This window comes from Chelonia mydas, chromosome 10 (assembly GCF_015237465.2).
Source record: "Chelonia mydas isolate rCheMyd1 chromosome 10, rCheMyd1.pri.v2, whole genome shotgun sequence".
Lineage (NCBI taxonomy): Eukaryota > Metazoa > Chordata > Testudines > Cheloniidae > Chelonia > Chelonia mydas.
This window is the reverse complement of record NC_051250.2, coordinates 69,128,179-69,153,747: the sequence shown is the minus strand read 5'-3', so window position 1 is coordinate 69,153,747 and position 25,569 is coordinate 69,128,179. Positions and strand designations below refer to the sequence as shown.

The 25,569-nt window shown below is 44.0% G+C and overlaps 1 protein-coding gene across 2 annotated transcripts in view; it reads left to right on the top strand.

Moving 5' to 3' along the window:
- The first annotated feature begins 868 nt into the window (after positions 1-868).
- The window catches only part of ACAN (aggrecan), a 76,373-nt gene continuing 51,672 nt past the window's right edge, over positions 869-25,569 (top strand). For both annotated transcript variants that reach the window (XM_043524369.1, XM_007060374.3), the window contains exon 1: positions 869-1,695. The gene's annotated coding sequence lies outside the window, so the exon portion shown is untranslated. The remainder of the gene's footprint in view (positions 1,696-25,569) is intronic.

Below are 25,569 nucleotides of genomic sequence, written 5' to 3'. Positions count from 1 at the left end.
CACCCCACAGCCATCATAGAGTAACAGCTTTTGATAACTATTGGCATAGGCTGGATTGGATATGGCAACCTGGAGATGAAGTCCTCTGCAATGTCCCACCAGCCAGCCATCCCCTCTGTCATCCAGTCTTTCTACCAGACAAGGTTTAAATCTGCAAAAGCAAATGTATTCTATCTGTTCAGAGAACAACTTCGCTGCCACTGGAACTTGCCCACGGCCAGTGGAGTGAACACCCGGTGAAACGTTTCAAATCGCTGTGCCCTCAGCACTTCCCCATGTCATCAGACTACCTCAGGACTAAGGCTGCGTTTATTTATTGGAAGCTAGCTGAGGTTTTTTGGTCATTGCTTCATTCCCCACCATTTCCAAGCTCTTCCTGGCTCGGTGTTTTCTCTCACCTCATCTTTTATTCTACCCAGCCTTTAAACAGGCTTTTTTCATTGACAGTATCTCGTTACTTCATCACTTTTAAGTGCTCATTGGTTACTGAGGTTTTGAGGCCCTTTCCATTCCTTAGCACTGGAAATCCTCACCAGCTTTCCATCTCCAAATTCCTCCTTCCACCGCCTGTGCCCCTCTTCTTTCTACTCTCGCCCCCTCCCCTCACTAAGTCACACAGTCAAAACCACACCATGAGTGCTCTAAACAGTGGTTCTCAACCTATGGTCCCCGGACCCCCTGGGGTCTGTAGACTATGTCTAAGGGGTCTGTGAAAGGTTGTTGTTACCATAGAACTGTCGTTTTCAACCTGGGGTCTGCAGACTATGTCTAAGATTTCCAAAGGAGTCCGCGCCTCCATCTGAAATTTTTTAGGGGTCCACAAATGAGAAAAGGTTGAGAGCCACTTCTCTAAACTTTTTTTAAATTTTCTGCTCGTTCGGGGCTCTCTCCATTCTACATTACTCCAAATAAGTCTGTTAATTCCCAATCAGACTGCAGTGATATCGACTGCATTGCAGGCATATTCTAACACTCTTTAATTAGCTTTCTCTTATTTTATTCAGCATAAACCCTGCATCTCTCTCTTCTCATTACCTAACCTATTCCTTTCTATCAACTTGTGGTCCCCAGTCTAGCTGGCTCCAAACTGGAGAGCTATGTTTAATCCCCATCCCCTCCTCCCCATTCAGTTTTCTCCCTTTGCAGTTTTTTTAAAGTCATCTTTTCTTTTCTTTTTCTGCTTTTTTTCCACTTTCCAAGAGGCTGGGCTTCCTTTCTGTCCTAGAGCCCTCCTATTTCCCCCTGCCCATGTGTTATTTCCCCTGGATGCCTGCCTACCTTTACTCTGCGAGTTTGAGGAGGATCCAATACACTTAGTAATCTGCCAGCTATTCCAGGAGGTATCTAAGGAGGCTGACAGGAGGAGTCTGAAGGTCTCTCTTACAGCCAGTGGCAGCTATGGTCTGATGTTGCAAACCGTCTCTCTTTTTTCACACTCCCATATAGTACTCTTCAACTGTGCTGCTGCTCCTGCTGCCACTGTCTGAAAGGAACCTGACATACCACACAGGGAATTTTGATTTCTTCTGGGGGGGACTGTGAAGAAGACCCATCTGGAGGCTGTGAAGAAGACATACAGTAATAGCAAGAAGTGGCAAGCCCTTTCCTTATTAAACACAAAAAAGGAGAAAACCTAACTTCGCGGCCAGGTGTATGGGACTTAGATTCTTGAAACACTGCACTGAACTGTTAAAGGTAACGTATAGCACTTTCATCCATCATCTCTGCTTTAGTATTTTTTAACCTTTCTTTTTCTTTCCTCAGTGCCCTAAGGAAGCAGGGTACCGATATTTGGATTGGTTGTTTCCCTGGTGGGCAGGGGTTGGAGGATGTGAGGGAATTTGCTAACAGAGTGATCCCAAACTTCTCTAATAAGTTCCACGCACGCACATGCACAGCTCCAGCAAGAGAAAAGTTTGCCTAGAACGTAAATATTGTTCAAGGTTGCCAGGAGCACTTTCTGGATATTAAACCTACAGCCAGAAGCGGCAACTAGGTATTGAGTTTGTTGGTTCCCTTAGCAAAAAAAAAAAAAAAAAAAGAAAGCTTAGTGTCTGGTTTTAAAGAAAGCCCTGCCAAGATCAACAGGTGGGAGTGGAGGAGGGGAGGTTAGTTTCCCCCCCCCTCCTCCCAAGCGACCCCTAAACCCTGAATGTCTCTTTAAGACTGATTTCAGCTGGCAGCTGAGCACCGAGGACAGTTCTCACACTGATGATAAGCACTGTGGGAAGGAGCTGCTGCTTTTTCTTTTCTTTAGAAATGTCCTAACCTGGGTTTATTATTATTATTTATTATTATTATTTATTATGATGTTCCATAGAGGGCAAAGGGAATAACTTAGCTAAAGGACTGTTGATCCCTGCATAGGGGATGGCTGGTACATCAGTTCATCCCAGCAATGGGAATAAAAAGGGATTGGATCCTGAAGGTGTGCACACTGCTCGTGTAAGAGTCATGGCAGCTGGAACTGAGCAACCTGTAGTGAAAGAGGCAGCAGAGATGCTAAGAGCCTCTCTAAGGACCTGCCTCTCTTTCTGAATGAATGCACAGACAGATTTTATTCTGAGCAATAGTCTGCAGGGAGTGCAGGCTTCATGTATTCATTTCTCCCAAACATTATCAGCATTTTCTCCTTAAATCAGTTAATTGCTTTTAAAAGTTTTCATTTAAATCTGATGCCAAATAAAAATCTTCCCACTGAATGCTGCGGAAAGCCTGCCCCGGTTTAACTCTTTCCTTCTGAGCTTTCTGGCCAAGCACTAAAACCTTTAGTTTGTAAACTTTAATGTTCACCAAATGCCATTGATTTTAGTCTGCAAAAATGAAAAAGAATTCCCAAAGGGCAATAGCAAGGGGGGTTGCTGAGCCTTCCTCGCTGCTTTTGTTTTTTTTTATTTGTTCGGGGTTTTTTCAAACGACTGATCAGTAAAACCCAGGTAAGGGTCTTTGGCTCTGAGGGAGGAAACAATCATTTGGGGACTGACCTTAGTAGATTTTTCAGACTCTTCTCCCACCCAGTGGCATCACACGAATTTGGAAGTTGAGCTACTGGCCTAATTCCAGTAAGAGTTGCTGATTTACAACTTTAACATCTGGGGAAGCAAACTTTGATCTGTAGAAAGCTTGGGTATCTCTAAACTAATCCTCTTTCCTTGGCATTGCTGGTTGCTCTGGATGAGTTATGCCACACATAATCTGATTTTTTTTATATTAAATTCCCATGCTTGCTATAAGTAGATATCTCGACTGATTCTGTCTGTAGAGTGACAGATCAAAGTGGTTATTTCCCCCCTCACTGAGACATTTCAAGCTGGTGTCAGAGTGCTGGCGGGGGAGGGAGACATACTGTAGAAGCAAAGGTGTTGCTTGCTCACATGCTTCTCAGGTTAGGGTTGGAGGCTGGATTCAGGCAGCTGGAGCAGTCTGAAGATTTGCATACACCGGCTGTCTGTTCTCAGTAACATGCACGGCCTTTGCGGGGGTGGGGGGGTCCATCTGTTCCACTGGAACTACTATTTAATGTTCCCTGTAATGAACTCCAACTACAGCAGCAGTTACTTGACAGCGGCACAAAGTCTTGGACAATCAGTGGGGAAAGAAAGCCGAGAAGACAGGAAAGTGAGAGAGTGGGGAAAGGGAACATGAGAGAGAGACACTATCTTGAAAGAGCATTAAATAACATTTAGCAGGCACCTGTGCTTTACATCTTCAGAACAAATAGGAATTCACCACTACTACACTCTTATGTAATTAGAATGGGAAGGTAAAGTGTCGGGGCAGGTGAGGGGGCGGGGGAGAATGGCTAATACCCAATAAAACAATGTAAGAAAAGATTAATACATATATAAGTGATGGGGGAACCCAAGTTATTCATGGCTTGTTCAGTGATCTGATATCTAACCAGGGATTCATACAGTAGCCTGAAGTCTGGGGGAAACAAATGTGTTATAGTATTTCCCTTCTGTGGTGCAGATCCTCAGCCAGTGTAAATTGGCTTCAATTGACTTCTTTGGAGCTACTCCGATTTACACCAGCGGAGGATCTAAGCATGTCTGCATTCAGCTGGCTGCTACAGCGGTGGTGGCCAGCTGTTCAATTGCACCGTCCCATTTTAAAAATCAACAGGATCCTTCTAAACATAACAAGGCCTCTTTCCCCCTTTCACCCTCCTGCCCCATCTGCCCCCTTCCCTTTGCAGGGTTCGAGCAGCGTGTTCTGCTCCCACAAGATGATGCCAGTCTTGCCTGGTCTCCCTCCACCCACTCCAATTTCCATGCGCTGAACAAACCGGTCTGTGTGTGCAGTTCACAGCCAGCTTCCTAGCAGCAGCAACAACAAAAGCCGTGTTCATGGCAGGGTCTGGACCACATACAGTGCCAGAGCTCAGCTACTGCAGAGCCGCTCAGAACATTCAGGGCCATTTACAGGGTGAAAGGGAGAGAGAGAAGGAAAAGAGAGGGAGCCGTTATATAAAAAAATACTTGAGCCCAGTGCAACAACGGAAACCTTACAGTTTACTTTTAAAAACTCAGAGCCTCCTTGTGAAAGAGCAGAACAGCTCAGCCTGTGTGTGGAGCTGATCTGCGGGCTCCGGCTGCATGTACAAGGGGAGAGTGTGTGTGTGAGTGGCTCCCTCTCCCTCGCTTTCAATGGACTTACAGTATACACCTAAAGAAGCTTTTTGTTGGGCTCATGAATGGATGTGGTGGGGGGGAGGCATTTGTAACGGTCACCATCCAGCTTTTTAGATTCTCTTCACGTTGAGGCTTTGCCTGGGTTTTTTCTTTGTTTGTTTGTTTTTAAATAAAAATTTCCACTTCTTCGCTGTAAGATGCTGCATCTCCTTCGGGATCAGCTTGCCCTTTGCACACATTGCTCAAAGCTGGTCCAGACTAGAGAGGGCACAGGGTGTGTATGTGTGTGTGGGAGAATAGTGGGACATTTGGCTTCAATCCCAAATGATGCCCAAAAGCCTCCATGGGCCTTGGCTTGGAAACCCCCAGGCTGTTGACTGGCAGGCAGGCAGGCGGCTTCTCTCCAGCTGCTAGAGTTTCCTCCTCCACTTTACAAACCCATCCCTGCTTGAACTTTGTTGGCTTTAATGGACTTACATTAGAGATGGATTTAGCCCATTACCTGATTAATCTTCATGAGTCTCCATGAGGCAGGTGGATATGTTATTGTCCCCATTTAGCAGATGGGTAAATCTGAGGTAGAATGAGGTGAAGTAACTCGCCTAAAACAGGAGAGGAGGGTCAGAGTCAGGGCATAGAACAGAACTTTGGTGTTGCTGGCTCTCAGACCCATGCCTGCTGTTCTCAGCTGAAGCCACTTGTTAGTGGAGTTTGCATGTTTTCCATGGTGCTGCATTTCACTGTGTCTCACTAGAGAGACCCTTGGGAGGGGAGAATCTAGTGTGTGTTTGGGAATCAATTGGTGACGACTAAGCGAAGGGGACAGAGCAATGTCACTTTGAGAGGAAGAGGTGACAGTGGAGGGGAATGGGAGGCTGTGGCATGTGCTTTAGGTTTGGACTTTCTGATTTGCAATCATTAGTTTCACCAGCCAAGGCATCACTGCATGGAAGTTCACTAAGGCCGGCATTCTGGACTCTGATGTAAGCTAGAGAAAAGCTAGGTGTCCTGCAGTAAGAGGAACCTTAGGGGAGGAGCAAAATTCTGAGATAAACTATATGTGAGCTCCTCCCTTTCTCCCCTCCCTGCCCCCAGATTAGCAAAGCTGGTCATGTAACCAGTGTGAAAAAATATAATCAACACTGCTAACCCTGAAGCTGGTTAGCAGGAAGGCTTACACCATGTGGAGGTGTGGTTATTATTATAAGGGATTTTGATGAGGAGGTGTCTTGAGAAAGGGTGGTCTGTGCTATAGGGTCTGGGAGGTATGTTTGTTATTATTATAGGTCAGGGCCCCATTGCGCTAGGTGCTGTACAAATAGAACAAAAAGATGGTCCCGGTTATCATAGTGTTACCAGGCAATGATACTGGAGTGAAGGTTGTTCAAAAGGACTTTGGTGTAATATGTGTCTGGGAGAAATGAGGCATACATACCTTTCTCCTATAGCCCCATGTGCTTATACAGAAAGCCCAGTGGCAGGGCACTTTGTGTTAGCAGAGGCAGTATCAGGGGGACAAATGAAGGAGCATTTATGAAGTGAAGGCCGACATAGAAAACCTCCTTGTCTTTTAGGTAGAAAATATGTGTGACTGGAAACTATTTGGTGGGGCAGGGAGTGGCTATAGTTAGGCTGGAGACGGTTGAAACTGTCTGTTGAATCATGGCCAATAAACTAGCTTACATTAGGAAAAAATATGGAACGTAAAACCGTCATGCTCCAAGGCATAAGGCAACCACTAACTGCCTAGTGTTGGAAGAAACTTCCTCCTCAGCAGTTTATTCCATATTTTTCCATGATGGGAGCTTTACACTCCAAAACTTTTCATGCTGACCACTGTCAGAGACAGGATATTGGCTTAGACGGACCATTTGTTTGATCTGAGATGGCAATTCCTCTGTTCCTATGGCTTCTGGAATGACATGGGTTAGCATCAGTCAGAGGTCTCGGAGACTTTGTCTTCAATAATGTAGGCAAAAACTGAAGGAAGGGAGGATTTATCTGACACAGCCCAATGAGTAACAGCCTTAAATTAATGAAGAGGGACTTTAGATTAGATAAGAAGTTTAATTTGATAACGGAACAGCTTCCAAGAGAAGGCACTTGAGGACAACCAAGGGAAACATCCAATGTGAGATTAGACAGCAAACTGAAAAGGGCAAGAGTCAGAAGATACCTGGTGGGAACAAGCACTTCATGAAACAGGTGGAACTGAACAGTGAGTCCCCTCCATCTGGAGTCCTTATTCTTCATCAGCATCTGCTCCTGGAGCCTCTGTTCAGATGGTGGAGTAATCTGTAACTCTTTCCTACATGGAACTTGCATTTATTTACTCAATAAATACCCTGTAACAGCATAAGAAATACTGACCCCTGCAGGTCATTACACATGGTGGTCCGTTGATTTCAATGGATTGCCCTAGATTTACAGCACTATAGTAAAGCGGCAGTAGGTCCAAAATTAATAACCATTGCATGATCTGCAACATACCTTCAAGATCAGCAATAACCAAGAAATTCTGTTATTAGAAATTATAGGATAGTTCCCATGTAAATAATAACCTGCCATTGTTATTTAGCTTGTAAATAATACCTAGGTCTGTATAGTATTTGGTGTGTCAATAATACCCTGCTTCTCTATAGGATTTAGCCTGTAGCTAATACTTGATGCTCTACAGTAGTGATTACCCTTCCATTCTATCCTAACTGGCTTGGAAATAATATCCTTTCCCTCTATTGGAAATTACACCCTGCTGCTGCTGCATAGAATCTGGCCTGTAAATAATACCCTTCCCTAGTATAGTATTTGGTTTTTAAATATTACCCTGCCCCTGTATAGAACTTGGCATGTAAATGCCACCCTGTCCCTGTATAATACTTGGTGAGTAAATAATACAGTACCATTGCTGTATAGTAAATACCATTCCACTCTATACTGCTTGCCCTATACATAATGCCCTGCTGCTTTATGTAGCATTTATTGTATAAATAATACCCTGCTGCTTTATAGTAATTGATATGTACACAGTAACCCGTGGTTGTGTAGTGCTTGGTCCGCAATTAAGAATAGTACCTGCCATCAGATAGTTTGTGGGCTACAAATAATCATAGAATAGTAGGATTGGAAGGGACTTCGAGAGGTCATCTAGTCCAGTCCCCTGCGCTCATGGCAGGACTAAGTATTATCTTGACCATTCTTACCTGGAGGCAGTATAGTATTTGAAGTGCAAATACTTAGGCCTGGTCTACACTGGTAGGGGAGGGGGTATCGATCTAAGATACACAAGTTCAGCTATGTGAATAATGTAGCTGAAGTCGACATACTTAGATCTCTCACTGCGGTGTCTCCACTGCGGTGAGTCGACTGCTGACGCTCCCCCATCGACTCCGCCTGCACCTCTCGCCGAGGTGGAGTACCAGAGTTGATGGGAGAGCGCTCGGTGGTTGATTTATTGTGTCTAGACTAGATGCGATAAATTGACCCCCGCTGGATCGATTGCTGCCCGCCCATCCGGCGGGTAGTATAGATATACCCTTAGTACAGGGCTCCCACCCAAGCACTGAGAACGTAGGCCACTGAGTATTATTTGCACCCTGTATCTATTCTAAATGCATCCTGGAGGGTCATAAAAGGCACTCAGAACCTATGGTCACAGCACCATAGAAATGCCTACAGTATATATAAATGACCAGTTGAGGAGGATATCATCTGGGCTTGAGCTCAACAGCCAAGTCAGTGCAGCAGCCTGGCTCTGCTTTCAGCTGAAAGGGTCATTGCTGTCCCTGGTGACATGGGTGAGCCAGAGTAGTAGGGAGGCAGACAAGTTATAACAACGCTGCCAGGTCCCCAAAGGTTTTCTATCAGGCTTTTCATTTCCCTTGCTGTATGTTTGCAGATATGATGTGGTTGTGTGGGATATTGCAGGGAGAAGATGAGTTCACGGGATATTTCTCCACCTTGGACCTTTTCCAGCTGGTCCTTTTCCATCCTATGTTGAGTCTTGCTGCTTTTGGAATCAGATTGCCACTGGCAAAAGAGCGTTGGGCCTGATCAGTACTTGGATGGGAGACACCTCTGCTCTCCCTCCCTCGGGAACCCCAGAGTGCTACAGTGAGTGGTTCAGTAAGGGACACTCTTCCCTCTGAACCAGCACTAAATGCAATGCCTCAGCGCAGTACTCATGGGGCTGAACTGCTGGACCTTCCATCCCTCAGATGAGACATAAAACAGGGGTCTTGACCATTCAAGATCCTTAAAGACCCCTTGCTACTTTACCAAAGAGTCGGGACATTAGCGGTTCTCTCAGCAAATTCCAGCTTGGGTAATTACATTTTGTCTTCCTAAAGTGATTCTTTACACTTCAGCTGAACATAGTCTTCTTCATCCTATCATGAATGGATGGGTTGTGTGGCTGTTCAACAACAGCAGTGTTCTACCCCAGAGATAGCTGCATTTCACTGGGAGGGTGCAGTGATCCCTGTAATGTTTAGAAAGCTCTTGGGCATCTGGTTTGCTACAGGAGAGAAGGCATTGCACTTTAACTAGCACTCAGCTCAGTGTCAGTCTCCTCAGGCTTCTGGAAATATCTAGTTCACACTGGGTATGCTCAGAAGCTGATCAAAGATACGCTCCCTATCTCATTTGCAGTTATTCCCATACTAGTAATTTGATACCCACCCTTCCTTCCCCTACACCCTTTAAAATTATTTTAATTCATCAGTCTGAGACTCTAAGACAATACCTACAACTTTGAAATAACATAGCAGAGAAAGACTTGGTGGATTTGAAATACTTATTGGAATCAGTGATTGTTTATTTCTGTCCCATATGTGTCCGGGACACTGCCACTAAAATGACTCACTCCAGGTGGATTATGTTGTGACATCGACCCAGCGCTATTTGCACTTGTGATGGCAATGCCTGCAGTGATTCTGCACTGGGTGACCTTGGGGATGCAGGTTCCTGTTATGGTTCTGCTGGCTTTGGTACAGTTTCTTATTCCCTTACCTATTCCTAGCACAATCACATCTGCACCTGTAATTTTTTTAATTTGTTGTTAACATCATCAGATATCTGGGATAGCCTGATGGTTCCCTCTGTCTGTTTCCGCAGCATATGATTGTGGCTCTGGTCTGGTTTAATGCTTCCAGCTCTTATCTATCTGTTCTCCGGTAGAGTGGCTGCTCAGTGTCAGGATGAACAGTGGTTGTGTATACTTGTCACGATGCTGGTTCTGGCGGGACGCAACTGAGAGTGACAATTCAGGACAAATTGCTTAAAGCAGGGCAGTTATAGCCCACGGCTGGGGTTTTTCCACCTCTAAGGGAAACCAAACCCCAGACAGAGAGGACTTTGGTTTTACCCCACAGGCTAACCACAAGTCACACAAGGAATTCCCTTAGACACCCCAGTTTCCCAGTATCACCACCAGTGCCACTCGTTATGGGGACAAATGGTTATGAAAACCAATGCCCTAGTAAAAGAAAAAAGGTTCTTTCGATCCCAAAGGACCAAGCCCCAGACCCAGGTCAATATACAAGTTAGATCTTACCTAGAAATCACACTGTTGCCAGTCTTTTAGAATCTAAAATCTAAAGGTTTATTCATAAAAGGAAAAAGATATAGATGAGAGCTAGAACTGGTTAAATTGAATCAATTACATACAGTAATGGCAAAGTTCTTAGTTCAGGCTTGTAGCAGTGATGGAATAAACTGCAGGTTCAAATCAAGTCTCTGGAGTACATCCACCGCTGGGATGGGTCATCAGTCCTTTGTGTAGAGTTTCTGTTTGTAGCAAAGTCCCTCCAGAGGTATGAAGCAGGATTGAAGACAAGATGGAGGAGCTGCAGCAACTTTTTATAAAAAGAAAAGGAGTACTTGTGGCACCTTAGAGACTAACCAATTTATTTGAGCATAAGCTTTCTTTAGCTACAGTCTCTTGCCATGTGGTCTCTGCTTTCTTTGTCCCAAGGACAAGCTGTCCATCACATGGAATGAAAAACCTCAGAGTTCTGTCCATAGGAATGACCCTGCATACCTTGCTGAGTCACAAGGTGTATCTGCCTTCTCTCAATGGGTCAGTTGTATAGCTGATGGTCCTTAATGGGCCATCAAGCAGCCTAGGCAGTGCTGACACCAACTTGTCTGGGGTGTCACCCAGAAGCATAGCATAAATTTGAAATACATACAATATAGAGCCAATATTCATAACTTCAACTACAAAAATGATACACATATACAGATAGCATAATCATAACCAGCAAACCATAACCTTGTCTTAGGCACCTTATTTGACCCCCCTTAATACAAGATTTGGTGCCACTACAGGACCTTGGTTGCAACAATGATCTATACAGTCCCAGTTCATGTCAATAACGTTACAATACTATTATAGTAACAGTTTTGTTTCTTTTGCCTTTCTTTCGGCTGTATCTGTAAGACTGGTATTTGCTTTGGTTGGAGTAATCATATCAGCTATCTGAGCTCTCATCCCAGCACAGAACTCTTTCTCATGTACACCCCTTCTGCCAATGTAAATCAACAGAGGGGTGTAAAGGGGCCTTAATGTAACTGAGAATCCGGCCCAATGCCTTTTGCCTTTTATTTACATTCTCCAGTACCTTGATGAGAGAGATGTATTTAAATGAGCAGTTATTAAAATTAATCTCATTGGGGCTTGGGTGCTTAACTCCCTTAGTCTCCTTTAAAATCTCAGCCACAATAATTTCTCATTTAAATATAGCCTGTTGGTACAGTGGTAACTCCCATTTGCCTCAATCAGGATGTCATTGGATCAGGTGTCATTGTGTTGACCACTGTACAAACATATGGGGAGATATGGTCCCTGCCTCAAAGAGTTTCTAATCTTCTTTCCCCAGTCCTTCCCCTTTTGTTAAGACATGGTCCACCTCAATTTTGCTTTTTTTTAGGCCATGTAGGTAAAATTGTTAATTTCAGTTTGTTTAAACTGGAGTTGAGTGAATAATTGATTTTTTGTTTCAGTGGCCAACATGAAAAACTGAAAAAATTGTTTCAAGCCAAACAAAATAAGCTTCTGGATGTTTTTTACCACCCCCCCCTTTTTTTTTTTTGCTTGTTCTTTTAAATAAAGCTAGCTGAATTTTGAAATGAAATGTCATTTCAAAATGAAAAGCTGAAATGTTTCATTTCGAAAATGTCAAAATGAAACATTTTGACTTTTTTTAACTTTTTGCTTTTTCGTTTTTTTCAGCCAAAATTATTTGCTGAATTTAACCCACAATTGCATTTTTCAGCTGACAAACTGTTTGTCCTAAAAATTTCATCTGGTTCGGTTTAAAACTGGCCTTTTGAGTTTCAATTTGAAATCTAATTTTGAAGTCATTATGGGCATGTGCTTCACTGCATTAATTTCATATTCATCAGTTTCTTTTATGGGTGGCCTTGAACTGGTTACTTCCCTGCTAGTGGAATTTGCAATGTGTAGTTCCTCATCTTATCTATATTCTTTCTGAGAAATCAGATCTTTGCAGCCTCAATGCCATATTTTGAATTCTAACTGGTGCGAAAGATGAAGAATTTTTTAAACAAAATTTCAAGTACTTTGTGATTGGTTTCTTTTCTTTCTCATATGCAAAACTTAGCAGCATCTTTAGGGTCTACTGATGCTTCTGTAAATATATATTGCCAGAATTGAAGATAACCAAATACAATTGTCATCATTTCCTCTTCAATTTAGGCACAGTTTATTGCTGTCATGTTCTATTCTGGAACCTCCAGGCAAATGCAATTGGTTACTTCTCCGGCATAAACTATGCACTTCTTCTTTCGGCAGATACCTCTACTGACAGTGCAACAGGCTTAGTTAAATACTACTATTTTAAACCTGGTGAATTGGTGAGTTGTCATTTTAGTTGCTCAAATGTCTCTTATATCTAACTTCTCAATGCAAGGTTATGCCATCTTCCAGCAGCTACTTTAAAGGATTGGGGCCAGATTTACAACTGTCTTTAGGCACCTATAGATGCAGACAGGTGCCTAGTGGGATTTTCCAAAGTGTCTGGGTGCCCAACTTCCCTATCTGCCTCTTCAGGTGCCTAAATACCTTTGAAAACCTGGCCACTATTGACCAGATTGAAAATTAATTTTACTAAATGCTTTAACATCCCCATAAATCTCCATGGATCTATTTTATCCTGTAGTGTGTGCATTTTAGCTATTGCTATTGTTATATCTGAATCAGTAATCAATCTCTAATTATGTCATGCAGGGGTGACTTCTGTTAGACCAATTGTTGTGGTTGTTTAATATTCAGTGTTAAGTATCTTTCACTTGCTCTCAGCAATACTCACCTAAGCCTTCAGTTGTCTCCTTTAATATCACTAACTCACATTCAAATCTAGTACATTAGTGGTGAGATTCTGTGCTGTTCCCCTCAGAGTGGGGGAGGGAGAAGAGCTGTGGTGTCTTTAGGCCACCTTGCTCCCTCCTGATCCTGGACTGCTCCAGGGGTGGGAGAGGCCTTGGGCATAACTTAAACAGCCCTCAGGGCCTGTCTCAGTGATGGCAGGCTTGCCAAGTTGCAGCTCTGCAATGTTGTGGCCTTACTTCCGACATGGCCCTCCAATCGTCTCACCTAGAGTTGCCACCTCTGAGGTACAAAACTGTGCGCCATCCAGGATGTCCCTGAGCCCATAAAGCTGGAGAGCTGCCAGCATGTACTGAGCACCCTTACAGATTTCCCAGGACAGCTACCCCAAAAAAGAGATGATCTTGGGAAAACCTGGACAGGTGGCAATCCTGCCCACACCTCCAATATCTCACCTACAATAGGGCTTGCAAGGGTATCCTTGGAGGCAGTAGTACAGCTGTCTCTGCTGTGCCTATACCAGGGAACTCCTTTCCCCGCCAGATATGAGGCTTTTAATGCCTCTGTACAGCACTCTGGCCCCAGAGGTACTGGAGCAGGGCTGAAAATCTTACCCTATATCTTTAACACCTCATAATCCCTCAGAGATCTGCGGTGACTCTTTGAAATATCTCAGGGACAGAACTAATACCAAATGGCATTCATTTCAATTTATAATACGTTTGTGTTAAAAGTCACTAGCTTAGAGCATGACACATCTAATTTTATTTGCCAGAATGCATGTTCTGTATCTAATACTAAAAATATTTGTGCTTCTGAAAGTTTAGTTGCCACTTCCTTGGTAGTTTTTATTGGATAATGTCCATATTTCATGGCTTTATTTAAATTACATAGAGCAATGCACATCCATGACTTACGTGTCTTTTCTATCATAGCCATAGAATTGATCCAGTTTATAGGTTGTACTATCTTTTCAGTAACTCCTAACTTTTCTATATTATCAATTACAGTTTCTAACTTTATCTGCTAAGACAAATGGGATTTGCCTTTGTGAATGGATCTTTAGAGTTAATGACTTTTCTGTCTTAATATAGGAATCTCCATCCCGACTTTCTTGGTCTCAGAATTCTCTAAGTGGACTCCTTTGAGGGCTCTGTAGCAGTTACAGGAAACAACTTCTAATAAAATCATGTCTAGATCAATTTGTAGTCCTAAAACAGGGGCCAAATACTACTACCATTGAAGTAAATCACAACATTCCTATTTTCAACGGAGATAGGATCAGGCTACCAGGTAATTTACCTGCCTTTATCCTTTGGAAATTTAAGTGAGTCTGTTTTTTAAAATAAATTGTAATTATTACTTGTCCTCATACTGGCATTTTAAGTTCTGATCTGAAACAAGCTTTACTTCAGATTTCTATACCGCTTCTGTAGCGACAGTATTGTATATTTTCTTTGGAATAACACTGCAGGGTGTCTCAGTATTCCATTTAAAGGATCCATCTCTGCCATTAATGTTTAGGCGTATTTGCCAATTTGAAATAGTTTGCTCTACAGTCACTGTACCTACAAGGGGATCTGTGTTGCTGCCTTCATGTTCTCTCAGAATTTGGATACCTTTGGCTTTAACTGCTCCCCGTACCTTTAGGAAAACAGTATTTTCTGTTGCACTTTATGGCGTATTTCACCAAATGCAGAGCTACTTCTTGGCTCGTGTTCTCAACCACATCTCATGCATAGGATTTTTTTTCTTCCCTCTCAGAAAACCCTCTATTACTATTTAATTGCTCATCTGGTTTCCTTCATTCCTAGTTTTCTCTTTTTGAAATGATGCTATAGGGATTCTGCTCATTCCATACCAAGTTAACTCCATGTCTATACTATGGGTATTATACTAGCATACCTATGGCACTGTAGCTATGCCAGCATAACCCCGTAGTGTAGACACAAGCTGCAATGACGAAAGGGGTTTTTCCTTCACTGTAGGAACACCACCTCCCCCAGTGACAGTAGCTTGGTTGATGGAAGCTACAGAAGCGAGTAGGTTGCCATAGCTATGGTGCTCAGGGGTATGAATTTTTCACACCCCTGAGTGCTGTAGCTATAGTGACCTAAATTTTAACTTTAAGCCAGGCCTCAGAACCCAAATCTTCACTTCACTAACTTCATGGGTTCTACAAATGTCCATGGCTTGGTACAACAATCTGCTGGGGTTCCCAGAGCTCTGAGCCACTAGCCTCAGCAAATGAGAGCTTTGTCACCTCCCTGACGCACCAGCTGTCTGTCTTGCCAGCAAATTCTCCAGGATTCTGCCAGACCAGACCTTGCTTCATTGGGTAACAGTCAGTGAACACCAATTCCCAAGTTCCTCAGTGACATCTTACTCTTCAGTGCTCACCACCTCTTACTGTAGCACCCCCAAATCCTTATCAAGTTTGCTGTTCCTTTAAAGAGGCAGAACACACCAGCTGATTAACTTAATTGGGGTTGACAAACCCTCCATTTCAATCAAAGGACTGAGTTGGTTTACGGAAAAAGTAAAACAAGTTTATTAACAAAAGGACATAGGTTAAATGATACCAGGTATAAGGAATAAGGCTAGAAATGGTTACAAACAAACAAAAGTAAATACACTTCCAAGACTAAAATTCAACTTAACAAACTAGTCTTTTGTTCAAAGACATTTTTCTTACCGCAGTCATTCTTCCTGCATGTTTGGCCAGGACCCAACACTCAGAACTCAAAGCACTTGGTTTCTTTTGACTCTTCCTGTCCCCTTCCTTTTATAGTCCAGTAAACCTTTGAAATGTATCCTTCAAAAAGTAAGCCCGGACCAAGTTTCTCTCTCATTCTGGGGCATAGATGCTATGCTATCTTCTTCCCCGCTTGATAGCTTTGTTTACTTTATATGTAAATGTACCTTTATTATCTGTGCCTGACAGCCAGGCTGGTCAGACAAGCATATAAACGTTCCTTTGTCTAGGGCAAACTGGGCTTACGCATTGCTTGTCAACCACATTTTAGGAACATAATTCTAGCGCATATATATAACTCTTTGTATACACCCTGTACATATACCACACAATGATTTCCAGGACCAACATGTTACCAGGTTGCATATGATACAGATTATGACAACAGTGTGTTAGGTGTAGTATGACAGGCCTGACAAGAGTTGCTGACACAGAGTAGTGAACCACCAATGGGCCTGTGTGTCAGACTTGGGTTAGGGTTAAATTGGTTTCCCATACCAGTCTGCACCTCACACAGTGATTTTCTATTTCACAAAGGGGCCTAGCTTTTATTAAGGAATCACATGGTCTTCTCAAATTCACGTTTGACCTTTCAACTTTGTTGGTCACAAACTTTTTAAATTGTAAGTTCTTTGCAGCAGGGACCATGTCTTTGTATGTGTTTGTGCAGCACGATGGGCCCCAAGCTACTGCAATACAAACATGAAATAACAATAACTTGCATCTACTCATTCATATGGCCCTGAACTGAAAATAAAAACAAATGTCTCTCATAAATAATTGTGAGTCTCTCAAATTTATCCACATCCTTTATTGTGTTTAAAATGAAAACTGAGTTTGAGCTAAAAGGGAATGAAACTAGTTAGGGGTGACTATTAGTTAGTGCATGACTACTAGTATTAGTGGTGCTAGTTAGTGCATGACTACAAGTACTGGTTTGAGTGGTGTTATTTTACTGTGCCCAATAGTGTGCTAGGCACCCCACTGTACAGAGAAGAAGACATGGTCCCTGCCCCAAAGAGCTTACAATCTGATTTCAGACAGTGATTAACTGCTACGGGAGGAAGCTCGGGGGTTGCAGTAATAAGCTTACGTGGTTCCTTAGTGAAAACCTGGGCATCGCATGGCAGATCAGGAGTTTTTTTAATGATATACATAAATAAGCATGTCTTTGCTGTGACTAACTTCTCCAGGGGGGCTGAGGTAAAAGAGAGTCTTCAGGAAGGATTTGAATGAAGAGAGGGTAACGGCCTTATCATCTCTTTCCCTCTCCTGTCTTCCTTCCATTGTCAGCTCACTGCAATATCTGTCACCTGCTCCATTCACTAGATTAGTGTGTCATCTCCAGACCAGCTGCCACGCTCACTGATGGGTCAGCAGCTGTAGAGGAATTGTGAAGAGAGCAGTTCCTGAGGCATCTTTCCCTTTTCCTCCGCCTGCCTCCTGCCTCCCTTTTCCAACTCCCAGCCAGCCTGATCAAATAGGGCTTTCTCTGGAGTCTTTGAGTTGTCTGATGGATGTTCCCTCTGTACCTGACCCAAACCAAGCTTGTTCAGCTGTAAACTATCTTCTCATTGTCATCTGCCTTGTTTCAATTGGACAATTTGGCATGGTTTGAAAGGATAGTGGAAAAAATTAAGAGGCGATTTATTTTCTGGCCCTAATTCCAGTGGATTTCTGCCCAAAAAAGAAAGGAACAGACTGAACCAAAGACAGAGAATTAGTGTTGGGATAAAGTGATTGAAAAAGATGGAATGGGTGCAGCTTAGCAGTGTCTCCATCTGACCGGATTGCCCAAATGCCTCAGAATAAGAACAGTCTCAGGGAAATAGAGAATCGTATCCCCTTAAATTCCGTTTCTATGTATGGTAGCCCTGAAGGCTAAAATATCCTTGAAGTGACTGGTGACATGGCAACATGATAAGGCAAATAGATTCACTTTGGCGCACTTCATTCCCAGGAAGAAGTGGGCCAACCGAAGGGAATTAAAACAAATGGAAGGATGAGTTATGAGGAATGCTAAATTAACTGAATATAAGCCGTACGTCTTAGCTGAGCAAAGAGGGTACGGTATGGGAGAACTATCTAGTAGTATGTGAAGGGTGTAAATATAGAAGAGGGAGAAGAATTGTATAAGGTAGCATGCAGAGGTGTAATTAGGAATCATAAGACAACATTGACCACAGGAATAAATCAGCATGAATATAAAGTAAAATGTCCCAAGAGTGAGGTCTGCTGGACTCTGGAAGAGCCTCTCAAGAGAAGTGCTGGAAGCCCCGTTGATTGAGCTGGTCAAAAGTGGACAACATACTGGATGGTACACTGAAAGGAACAGTCCTATGGTGGGTGGCTTAATACGTCTTTTGCACAGATCTTTGATTCTGTGATGTGACAAGAGGATGAGGCCTCTCGGACTGCTGCTGCCTTTGTACTGGAGACAGATAGTGTGAAATGTATATGCTAGAAATTTGGTGATGCTAAATTCTGCAAACAAATGTGAATTTCCATATGCTGAGATCAGCTGAGGCAGGAAACTCTTCCTGACTCTCAACACGCTTCTCTTTAAAGATCATTTGAAGTGCTGGGAAAAGGTGTTCTGGAGACTGAAGTCCTATGCTTACCTACAGAGCAGGTAGTGGTACAGTACCACTCACGCTGTCCCGGCCTTGGAGGGAAAAGGGAAATGCGCTCTTCATGGCCTATTTAATCCTTGGCATCTCTGCTAAAACTGCCACCAGTGAGGCTAAGCCTGGTGCTTTCTGAGATGTGGACTGAAATGGCCAACTACCTTCGCACACTGTGGACCAGAGAATAGTTTAAGTGTGGCAGCAACACTCAGTCACTGTTGAACTGGACCTGACTGGGCCCAGCAGCATAAAAGTGAAAGACTGTTTCCCAGGCCTAATCATCTGCATAGCATACAATTCTCCAGACTAGAGCCAGATTGGCAGGTCTGATTTAGCGCTGAAAGGCTGTCTCCCATCTCTGATCCGTGAGCCATTCAGTCCCACCTGTCCTGGAGCAGCAGGACGTTTCTGAGCCACATGAGTTCCCATCTGAGAAAGCTCCACCTTATGCATAAAGGGGAATATGCTTCTTATGTCAGAGTCTCCTTCTCAGATTATATTTGGCATGTCACATCAGTGGCCTCAGTTGGCACTGTGCGCTGACCTATGAAACTAGACTGCAAATGTAACACAAAGACACCTGCTCTGTGTGAGATGCTTAGATACCAAGGTGTACCTTTACAAATACCATAGACACGCACAGACAGCCCTAAAGAGAAACTTGCTCAAATGCTTTGGCACAAGTCCTTTTTCAGACACAGGGAGGGGCAGGTTCCTTTGTCATCAGTAGCAAAGCTGACACATGCTTTAATGCCAGGAGCCTATGCTGCTCCAGCAAGATATCTGAACTGCTTGGTGAATGCTGGTGCCTAGTTGAACATGAATAAAAGAACAAACGGCTCGCTTTTGCAATACGGCTCTCCCTGCCTTGTGAAATGATTCGCTTGCCAGTTTGAAGTGACCATGCTGGTGTCAGTGCTTATTGCACATTTGTGCAGCTGGGTTTCCACAGGCAACTGATTGCTTTGTTTGAGCATTGGGAAAACAAAGAGCGAGTACTGGATGATTGCCACCAGTATCAATGCCACCAATATCTGCCAACAGTATCAATGATCTCGGTAAAATAAAGATCATTCATCCTGTATGAGGAAATACCAGGGCTGTGAAGAAAGTAGTCGGGAAGAGACTGAGTCTCACACCCTAACCTCAAATCTTCAACAATATTTACAGCAAGCCAGTGGCATGTGCCTGGCCCATTGGCACTGCCTAGTGAATAGCACAAGAGACAACATCTTTCCCTTTCCCAACTGCTTACCAGAAATGCATAGGACTTCTCCCATGCAAAGATGCTTTAATTTGCCCTATTGTCTTCCAGCTGCCAAAAAGGTTATAAGGGGTGGAGGTTTCACCTTATAGATGAAGCTAAATTGTTCATCCCTGGAATTTATAAGACCGGAAACATTTTGGTAGGAAAGTTTGGACTGAAACAGCCTTGTTTAAAAGAATCCAAGCCTAGTGTTTACACAATATCTGGAATTAATGCAGAGAAAACTTTCAGGTGCCAGCACTGGAAAGGAAAAACAGGGAGCAAAAAGGGGCAGATACTGAACCTGTAACAAAGCTGAAGGCTCGTTGCCCAAATGGAGGGGATGGCTGGAAAGTTGCTTTTCCCACTCCATGCAGCAGAGAGACCTGTTGTTTCATCTCATACACCATGAGCACCAGCCAGGTGGGCAGTCCCATGCTATGTCCTAAGAGTCAGCTTGGGGTGTGGTCACATAAGAAAGCATGTGATTAATAACAGCTGTATATGCAATCACAGTATGTCGTTAACAACATCTGGGTATGCAGTCACATGCTATGTTCAAAATGCCAATAGTCACATGTTGTGTACAGTTATATGTTGTGTCTTTAATAGAAGCCAAGTTTGCAGGCTGTATGTCTAAGACCATATGTGCACGAACATGACACTGTGAGTCACTAATGCTAGGTGTGAACCCACATGAGATGCAGACCTTAGTAGTAAGTGGCAAAGTCAATGAATGGCCCCAGGCACAGGTCTCTGAAATCTCTATTTGCCTTTGGATACTATCTGCTGTGACTGTGACTTGCATACCATGGGTAACAAATTCCTCCACAGTAATGGCGCTACATTGATAGATTCACCAGTCACCCTTGTTCTCTTTGCTGCTGTCATCCAGGTGCTGCTCCCCACCCCCATGCTCTTCCACAATGCTCTTGGGTAACATAAGGACATGGATCTGCCCAACCAGTGGTCAGAAACTAGAGCAAATGTAGCCAGTTATTGGTGTCTCTCATCCAGTGGTTGGCTGTGCACGTCTAGTCTGCATATCACCACAGCAGAGCCTCAACCAAGCATTCTCTGTGTGCATGTGATGAAGAGTGATGTGCCCACTGGTTATTAGGCTGGTGGGAGGCAGCGGGCTCCCCTGGGTTAATATTTTTAATATGGTTCTTTGCTGAAATGTGGGTAAATGAAAGGCTTCACGTTGGTGCCTTTGCTCTTCTGACAGGCGGCTCAGCCGGGGGACTGGATAGGCTGCTAGATGTGTAGCTGTCATGGCTGGAAGGTGCTGGCTTATCAAGCTCAGTAACCAGATCCTCTGCTGCAGCCCCAGTGTTTGGGGATTTGGGGCCAGTTTGTAAAGTATTTAGGCACCCAAACATGCAGAGAGGCGCCGTGTAGGAGTTAGGTGTCCAAGTGCTTTTGAAAATCCAACTCTCTGCATCTTTAGGTGCCTAAATACCTTTCCTTTCACAATCTGGCTCTTAGAGCCTAATTTGTGCAGATCTTAAACCAAGGCGTAGACAGCTGAGTGAAATAGAGACTAGTCAGTGCTCAAAGAGACAGAGAAACCCCACTGTGCTGCTAGGCAGGACTGAGCCATGGAGCAAAGCACAGGAGGAGGTGAGGAAGTAGGGTAGCTCTGCTAATGCTGCAGGGCGGGGCTGAACCAAGGAACAGGGTGAGAGAGAGGGAAACAGGGGAGCCTGCTGTAATGCTAAACGGTAGGGTAGGGCTGGGCTGGGCTGGGCTGGGCTGGGGGAAAAGCAGAGCAACCCAGGTAAATACGCAGAAGATATTTTCTGTCCAGTTTCTGCCCTTGTATCTATATTTTGGAGATTGGCCCCTTTTGTCAGTTTCACAGGCTCTTTCTGTAACATGACATGCACTTGCTGAGCTTCACATTCATTAACTTGTCCATGCCGTTTTTGGCATTGCAAGGGTTTGCTGGGAATGTCCAGGCACACCAGGAAAAGAAATTGCTTTGGCCTTTTCGTGAAAGAGGTGGAGAGTCAAAATTCCCTGAGGGGGAAATTGCCCTAGGTGCAGAGGAGCCAGCACAGCACCTGGGCACTTCTCGTGTCCCACTCAGGGTCATTGGGCCATGTCCTCAGCTGATGTAAATAAGCTTCGCTTTGCATACTCCACTGGAACTGTGATGATTGCCATCCACAGAGGATCTGGCCCCTTGTTTGGCTCATACTTGTTGCATGCACACTACTAATTAGTAAAAAGAAAAGGAGTACTTGTGGCACCTTAGAGACTAACCAGTTTATTTGAGCATGAGCTTTCGTGAGCTACTAATTAGTGCTCCAGAAAGAGTAAAAACTGTGCAAAGAGAGCCAGTCTGACATCCCAAGCAAACGCTAACGAGAGGGTATTTTCCCAGCTGCCCTGCCTCCTTTCTGTCCTCTCCCTCTTGTCCTGTATTAGATTTTGGTGGATTTCAGTGGCAACTGGTTCTTGCCCTCTGGCTGATCTAAGCTTAGACAGCAGGGGTCTGTGATGTACCTATGCAAACAACTTTAATATTTCCCTAGGGCACTTTCTAAAAAGCCAATGTGTTTAATTAGGAATGGTTTGATTAGAGCTCTTTAAAAGCCCATTTTGAACTTCCCTGGCTCACAGCCCAAACTGCTGTCTCCACACTTGGCACCCACAGACAGATCACTTTCTAAGCTGACTTTTTTTGGCTCTGTTTGACGTTTTGCCTCCAGCCCAGGGTCGGAAGGCTGCAGAGGGCCAGCAGTGGAGCTGGTAACCAATTGTTACTAAACTCTCGTTTGGTGTATGCAGTGCTCTTTGATGGCAAGAAGGAGCTAAGGGATAATATTACATTTTGATGTCCATTCCGCTCCCACTGACAAAAATTCTGGCTCTGATAATGACCAAGTGGACTTGGGTCAGAAACTTAGGGTGGGATCCATGAAGGTACCCAGCCCCTTAAGTCCTGCCTTTAGGCTCCATAGCAACCACAAAACACCTGCTCAGCTGCCACCTAACACTGTAGGTGCCTAAACTCATTTGGCTCCTAACTTTTTACTTAAGTATGCACACCGCAGCCTCACTCTAGGCCCCCAGGTGCCTGTGTCCTGCCTAAGCCCCAGATCTATTCACAAATGGGAAGACGAGCAGTCAGCTGCCGAGGTTATGGGCAGGGGCACCATCTGGTAGGTGCCCTCTGAGCATGCCTACTAGATCAGATGCCTTAGGCGAGTTCACACAAAACAGCTGGGGCAAGAGGAGCCACTCCCTTATAACTTTTAGCCTAATATACTCACCCAGTATGTGGAAGACCCCCAGTTCGAGGTCCCCCCTCCTCTTGAGGGGGAGAAGGGTTGTGAATAGAGATCTACCACCTCTCAAGGGAGTGCCCAACCACTGGGCCATACCATCATTCTAAACGCTGTTTTTGGTTAAAGTAGTATTTAAATATTCCATCGTTTAATTAAAGTGGAACAGCTTCAACAGGAGAGAGTGAGGGAGCCCACGTCAGAATATTCCATAGCACGGTGGTTTGGACATGCACCTGGGAGGTGATCCATCCCTGTTCAAATCCCTTCTCCCACTCAGGAGGTGGAGGGTACTGACCCAAGGGTCTCTCACATCCTGGGTGAGTACACTAGGCTAAAGGTAATAAGGGAGCTTCCCTTTCTCCCCTGCCAGCTGTCCTGCTTCAGGTCCCACATTCCACTTAGGCAGCCATGCACCTATCTTTCCCGTTTGCAGATCACTAGCAGAGCTAGGCACTTCCCTGCAGCCTGGACTTAGGTGCTTATCTCTGAGGAGGGTGGGGCTAAGGATGCCACCACTCCCACCGGAGGAGGGGAGGGCCTAAGCATGCACCACTCCCACCGGTGGCTATTAAGAGTAGTTAATTAATGTTAGTGAATTACTTAATAAAAGTAAAACTTTTTTTTAACACGAAGGGCTTTTGGGGCAAAAGGCCTCTTTTTTAAACAAAAATTATCACAAAAAAACTGTCATTATTGTCCAAAATGTTTTCCACAAAAAAGTTGTGCTTTATATATTTTTGCTAAATTTTTATTGAAAAAAGATTGAAAACACTATAAAATAGACATTTTTCAATGACAGGAAACCCAGGTTTTGGTAAATGAAACATTGCTTTAGCCATTAGCTAATTGTTTTACTACTTTAAATGAAAATTTTGATAGTTTTGATCCAGTTTTTAAATTTTTTAAAACATACCGGGAATAAAATGTGCTTAAAAAGTTTTTTTAAAAGGAAAATTGGGTCTGTTTCCAACTCTTTCAAATGTCAAACATTTTCATTAACCTAACAGTTCATCTCTAATGAAAAGTACTAATGATTATTATTAGAATATAAAATAATTAATCTATATCATTCAGGTGTATGAGGTAGCTGATTCACTGCCTGCTGAGGACTCTCACCCTTTCGTGGTTCATTTTCCAAGCACAGAGACCTTTTTATGCGTCTGGGTTTGTGGTTGTAGCTTCTGCATGTGCTGTGGTTTGAGAAATCTGTGCTGGGGACAACGGAGTTAGAGAGAGAAGGCTGGGTTGGCTTTCTTACACTGCGTATGTCACTGAGTGAGCTGACTGCATTAGTTTGTGGCATAAGGAGAACCTGTCTGGGTCTGAGCTTGTGAAGGAAACTCAGGTCTGGTCTTCACTACAGAGTTAGGTCGACGCAAGGCAGCTTATGTCAACCTAACTATGGAAATGTCTCCACTTAAATTTCACTCCTGCTGACGTTAATTGCCCTGCTACGCCGACTTAATAGCTGTAGAGCAGCATAGAGTGAAGGTCGATGTAGTTAGGTCAATGCAGCATCAGTGTAGACGTGTTGCTTATGTCAACTGTTACTGGCTTTCAGGAGCTGTCCCATAATGCCCCACTCTGACAGTACAATTGATACAATCGCTCCTGGTGAGGACGCGCACTGCTGATACAAAGAGCAAAGTGTAGACATGCACAAGCAATGCATTTATTGTGGTGGCTGTATGCCGACGTAAGTTAGGTTGCCTTTATTTTGTACTGTAGACATGGCCTCAGTGATACAGAGATGGGTGAAAGATTTCTACATAGCTCCCATCCTACAGACAGGGATGCTCCCACATGGGAAAAAAGGGAGAGATTCTATTCCCTAGAGTTGTTAGACTTTGTATCATAAAGTGCTGGGCAAACGGCAGCAATATGGACTAAAATGGCCATTTTTCTAACAGCTTTTTTGTATTTAGGCCCATGCACTTCGGTGTCCACCAGACTTGCACATGTGCATGCAAACTGGGCAGGGACAAATGAAGGTCTGGGTCTTCGTTTTTTCAGGTTTTCTTCTAAGAGCGTAAGGAGGGAAAGGAGGACATCTTGGTGGATAAATATATAGACATACATAGGGCCAGATTCCCTCCTGCACCTAAGCTCTGTCAGGAGGCCAGTTCCAGTTCCCTGATGCTAAGTACCAGTTCCGACTCTGAGACACTTAGAGTGGCTGTCAGGCTGCTCTACGATACACGACTGGTCCATAAGATGGATTCTACGCCAGTGGAGGATAGGTGCCACAGTGTTTCACTAGGCTGCCTCCCCTCCCGGCCCCTGACATGTCCTGCATCCATCCCGACATGTCCCCTACACTGGGGATGAGGGTAACTGTCACAGGACACCTTGTGCCAGGGGAATGCCCTCCTGGCCATTTGCGGCCAGGTACCAGACCCTTTTGCTGCACGACAAGTGCAGAGGGGACAGAGCTGATTAGCAAGTCTGGCCAGTTTTGTTTCCAAGAGAAAATTTCACTTTCTATTTACCAGTAAATTGGAAACTAGAAACTGCTCTTGTTTAGTAACAGGAGGAGTGATTTAAAAAATAAATCACCCATGTTTAGTGTATGGGCTGCAATCGCTAACAGAAAAGCGCAGTTTAGGTGGAGTTAGATTGTTGTTCTGGGAGGTGACCTATTCCGTGGAACAGAGATTTCAGAAT